Source organism: Chelon labrosus, assembly GCF_963514085.1.
Source record: "Chelon labrosus genome assembly, chromosome: 1".
Taxonomy (NCBI): domain Eukaryota; kingdom Metazoa; phylum Chordata; class Actinopteri; order Mugiliformes; family Mugilidae; genus Chelon; species Chelon labrosus.
The window spans coordinates 2,117,815-2,123,814 of NC_140337.1; positions in this window are offsets into that span (position 1 = coordinate 2,117,815).

A 6,000-nucleotide genomic window follows, 5' to 3' on the forward strand; every position below is an offset into this window, starting at 1 on the left:
GCAAAGAGGAAATCATTTTATATGATTCCCAAAGATCCCTCAAGACGTCAGATGTGGAATACTGCAATAAAATGCTTAAGAAGCAGGAAGGAGAAAACGGAGCGGAGGGGTTCCCTCAAGAAACGGGTTTGTCTTGTGTAGTGATCACTTTCTATCAGGTACAGGATCCAGCATTCTCCAAGTGTAATGTCTTGTTTATTTAGCATGTTTTTAACACCATGTCCAACAGATTTCTTTTCATAAAGGCAAGTTAGGCTAATGTTTATAACGTGGATTACAAAGGGCTGTTGATCATTCAGCACTAAAAGTACTCATAATGAGAAGCACACCTGGGACATGATAAGGGTCTGTGATATCTAATCTGTGGAGTTTATCTTGTACTGGTCAGTTTCTATCTGTTTAAAGTGCTCAGTAAACTCTGACGGCCTGAAATCAGCTCTGGCTCCATTCATTTTAACTCAGAGTTTTCCTGCCAATATGGAGGTGTCAACAAAAAACATCACGTGATGCCTGGAGCTCTGTTGAAGAAGATCCACAAAGTTTGTTTCCATATGCTAATTTAGCATGGCTAAACGCAGGTACGACGCAGATTATATGAGATATGGATTGTCTTATATTGAGGACAAAGGAGGACAAACACCTCAGTGTGTTTAGTGCAGCGAGGTGTTGGCACCTGAAAGCAGGAAGCCTCAAAACTGAAGCAGCATTTGGAAACAAAACACCAAAGATGAACCTGTTGAGTACTTCAGAAGACGACTGCTGTTACTGAAATGTTCTGATTGTCATGTCAGCCTTATGATTAATACTTGAAGAAGTGACTGAATAGTTTTAATAGGACATTGTTATATATTCAATCAGTGGGTACTCAGCTAAAAAAGACTGAAGTTACTGAAGTGAAGAGTTTTGGTTTGAATGAAAATGCTGCTCATTGAGTGTAAAAGGGAATAGTTCCCTCTCTGGTCATTGTGGTTTGTCATTACATTTGTTTTATTGTGTTTTCATCCTGTCATATTCTATTCTACTATCTCAGGTTCAAACTACAGAATCTGTTCATTCAATACATTTGAGAAGTTGAACATTGTCTTTGATTTGGGTCACAGCTTGTCATTAAGGGCTGATGGTGGGTCCTGAAGCCAGACCAGTTGAGAACCACTGATTTAATGCATAGTTATCTGGATATCATTTCTATTGTTCTAGTTTTTGTTTCTTGTTCCTTAAAAGTGTCTTGTTCTTCCACGTCATGCTGCTCACTTGTGTCTTACATTGTCCCCTGAGGACAAATAAAGTTTTCTGAATCTGAATCTGAATGAATGAAAGTAGAACCATCAGCTCCTCAAGTCAGACAGATTTACTGACACTTTACCTCTCTGGACCAGAACCACGTCCTCCTTTAAAATCAGTATTAAAGTCCTTGGACCAGTCGCTCTTCAAGGACACACAGCTGGGTTCATGGTGATCAGACTCTGGTCTCTGACGGGTCCTGACAGAAAAACATCACTGATTAAATTAGATCAATTATTCAGGAAAATTCTCTTTGATTAAAATCCTTTAATTCTGATGAAATATTAACAACTTACCGCTGCCACTGTTTACATTCAGTAATAATTCCCTCTGACCGGTCGCTATTCAAGGACACAGAGCTGGCTCCAGGTCCAGCTCCAGTTCCAGGTCCAGGTCCAGGTCCAGGTCCAGGTCCCTCCAGTCTGTCCTCTCTCTGGTCCATGCTGCTGAAACACTAATCATTCATGTTGTAAACAGATCAGCTGATCCTCCACTGATTGGCTCTTATTCATCAGCTGCTGTACTTCTACTATCCGTCCACTAGATGGAGCCATGGAGGACACACATGATGCGTTCACTGACACTGAGACTTTCAACAAACTCAGGTCCATCATGATCAACGCATATATTTTATACTATCTTCCAGTTCATAGACTTTCTATATTTTATACAGACATTAAATATCTTGTATATATTTTTAGACACATTCTTCATATACTAGTAAACCTTCTGTTCATTTATTCCTTTTGTATTCTGTCTTGTAACATGTTGTGGTGTCTTGTCAGCAGATATGTAGCACAGTGGGACCAGGAGAAACACAATCTCACACTAATATGTTTTCATTCATATACTGAGGAGGTGACAAGAAACACCACTTGAGTCTTTAATAGATTTACCTTCTAGATAGAAAACTCTAGATATCAGACATAGATTTACATATGAACACAACATATCTCATGTCCATTCCATGTTTTAAACTCTTCTATATTCTAGATAGAAATGTGTCTATCATGTAGAAAGCGTCTCTATGTTGAACTGGAGTAAAACCAGTGGTGGTTCATCAGGTCCAGTAAATCCTTCTCTGCTGGACTAAACTTTATCTAAATCACTGACTTCCATTTTAATATTTTCCCATTAATCTTATTAAATTATTCCAATAGTTTATTCTTTTCATGTTCTGTCTTGTCTGTCTCTCAGCTGTGGTGCTTCTGTCAGTGTAGCTTAGCATCAGAGCTTTTATCCAATCATATTTCATCATCATGTTGCTGGGCCTTCACAATTAAAACTGAAACACATTGTAATGACGCTGTTCCTTTAACCAATCACATTTCTAGTTGGTATTCTTAGTCCTTCTCTGTGGCCTACGGTAGCGTCAGCGTTTTACCGTCCTCTGATTGGACGGTCAGAGAGCCGCTCTGTTTTAAGCTAAGCTAGCGGTTCACGTTCATCTGTTGCTAGCTGCACAACGTTAACGTTTTGATAGCTATTTGTTGAAGCCACCATGGAGGAAGGAGGAGAGGCTATCCATTTGGTTGCAGATCTTCTTAGAAAGACATTTTCACGGCGGACTTTGAAGGAAAAGCTGGATATTGTGAGGAAAGGCCGCCCAACCCTGGAGCTAGCTAGCCTGACCCAGCCGGGGAAACTTTCAGGTCAGCAACTATGAGCGCTACCCTTGGTTGACAGGCTCTGAGGATAACTGAATAGTTTCTAAAGTTCTGGTGAGTAAAATGAATTATATTTACATCTGTTATGTATATTTTTGTCATTTTATTGGGTCAACATTGATGCTTCTGCTGGATTTGACGTATGTGGCGCTGGTGGCTGCAGAGAGTGAGAGGAGACTTTATGAATTGTTCTAAGTGAGTTTCTTTCTTCTAATGACATTCATCTCTCTATATGAGATACCTGTCTACGATGGTATGTCCTGTTTTATTGTGTATCTGGATGATATTGATGGTTTCTATTGCAGTGGAGTCATAACCATCGTATTAAGATGTCTTTTAATGAGGCTGGAGGTCATTGAAGGTCTGAGGTCATTTACAGAAAACGAGTCAAGTCAGTCGTGGTCAGATTTTTCTTGCGCTTCTACTTGTTTACTTATGATACAGGTGCTGGGACAGGCCAAAATGCAAAAAGAAACAAACAAACAAAAACTTTACTTGGTGGATTCTGGTTCAGATTTAAAAATCTGGTTTCCTTCATAGATTACCATGATTACTGACTTGATTCTGATTCACAGCATCCCTCTCTATTACTGTTTATAATTTGGAAGAAAAACACCTCAAGGCGTCCTGACAGTTCAGTTCTTCATATTCAGTTTAGTCATAAAACCCTTTCCTTAATAGGTTTGCTCAAATATTGTCTTGATTCCTGGGGGGTTTTCAAGATGGCGGCGTGAGCGAGGGTCACATTCAGGAGAGTGAAAAAACACTGAGTGTGTGTAACCGAGTGAGAGCCATGCAACTTAAACTCTTCCACAGGGAACATATCTCTCCCTCCAACGTTATAAATTCAACCCCAATACATCTTCACTATGCCCCAAGTGTAAAATAGAAACTGGTAGTTTACACATTGTTTGTGGCATTGTAAGAAAATACAGCAGTTTTGTCAGGAAAGGAATAAGATTCTGTACTAATAGAAACAACAACCCTTTGCTTTGTTGACAGCGCTGCAAACAAGGCTGTGTGCTGAGTCCCTTTCTCTACTCCCTCTTCACCCACGACTGCAGACCTGTGCATGGATCCAACTCCATCATCAAGTTCACAGACGACACCACCGTGATTGGTCTCATCACCAACAACGATGAGACAGCCTACAGGGAAGAGGTACAGCACCTAGCCACATGGTGCGCCGACAATAACCTGCTCCTTAACACCAGCAAGACCAAGGAGCTCATTGTGGACTTCAGGAAGGAGAGAAAAAGACGCATGACCCCATTCACATCAAAAGGATGGCCGTCCAGCGTGTCTCCAGCTTCAAGTTCCTGGGGACCCACATCTCAGAGGACCTGTCCTGGACCACCAACACCTCCAGCCTGGTCAAGAAAGCTCACCAGCACCTCTTCTTCCTGAAGACACTGAAGAACCATCTGTCTTCAGCCATCCTGGTGAACTTCTACCACTGTGAGATTGAGAGCATCCTAACCAACTGTGTCACAGTCTGGTATGGGAGCTGCTCTGTTTTGGAGCACAAAGGACTACAGCAGGTAGTGAAAACTGCCCAGAGCATCACTGGAACTCCACTCCCTGCCATTGAGGACGTCCAGAAGAAGCGTTGTCTGCGTGGAGCTCTCAGTATTCTGAAGGACTTCTCCCACCCGGCACATGGACTATTCTCCCTCCTGTCCTCAGGCAGGCGTTTCAGAAGCCTCCAGACAAGGACCAGCAGACTGAGGAATAGCTTTTTCCCCAGAGCTGTGACCTTACTGACCCCCGCTGACCCCTGCCCCCCACTTCCCCCTGCTGACCCCTACACACCAATTCACTCACAGCCCTTAACTCCTCATTCCCTCACTGACCAAAGACTTTTACACCATCACCACTGCACTACTGGACTGCTCTGCAGACACACACTTTAAACAATCTGTTTGTACAGTACTATATACTGAACAGCATTAGTTTAGTAACATTAGGTAGCTACTGCTTATTGTTTATTCACTACTTAATTGTTCACTTTATCTGTATTTTGTATCAACTCATTTATCATCTGTCCATCTCCTTTATTATAAATGATGTTATAGTTCCTGTTTATAGTCTACTCACATTTAATGAACAAATACATCTGTATAATATGTTCATAGTACCTCATTCAATCATTGTGTATATCCTGCTCATTCACCTGTATATATGGTCTCACCTGTACTTAGGTTTGATCTGTAAATATTGTCCATATGCTCTAAAAACAACCTGTACCATACTACTATACACCACACTATTTATGCCACCAACATTGCCCTCTCACCTTCATACTTGTTTATAGTAATATTACAGTTGCATAGTGCTTCTATATTTTGTATTTATATTTTTTTGTTGTAAGTGATTTCTATATTTCTACTTCTTTTTTAACTAAACTGTTGACTCTGTGAGAGCCCTGCATAAGAATTCCAATGTGCCTGGACTGTTGGTTTATGCACAAATGGCCTAATAAAGAACCTTGAACCTTGAACCTTGAACGGGCACTTACTCCCTATTGCACTTCTGCTTAGATGCTAAACTGCATTTCATTGCTCTGTACCTGTAAATGTGTAACGACAATAAAGTTGAATCTAATCTAATCTAATGTAACCCTTGGACTTCTCTCAATGAGCTTCATGATGTAGTCACCTGAAATGGTTTTCACTTCACAGGTGTGGCTTGTCAGGGTTACTTTGTGGAGTTTCTTGTCTTCTTAATGGGGTTGGGACCATCGGTCAGGTTGGTCCACAGCTGACAGCCCTATTTGACAACTGTTAGAATTCATATTATGACAAGAACCAATCAGCTGAGTAAAGAGAAACAACAGTCCATCATTACTTTAAGAAGGTGAAAATGATATAATTCCATATGTGTTCATTCATAGTGTTGATGTCTTCAGTGAGAATCTACAACGTAAATAATCATGAAAATAAAGAACAAGCATTAAATGAGAGGCTGTGTCCAAACTTTTGACTGGTAGTGTACATATATACATATATATTATTAGTTTCCTTATCTGTTGTCTTTGTGTGGGATGTGGGAG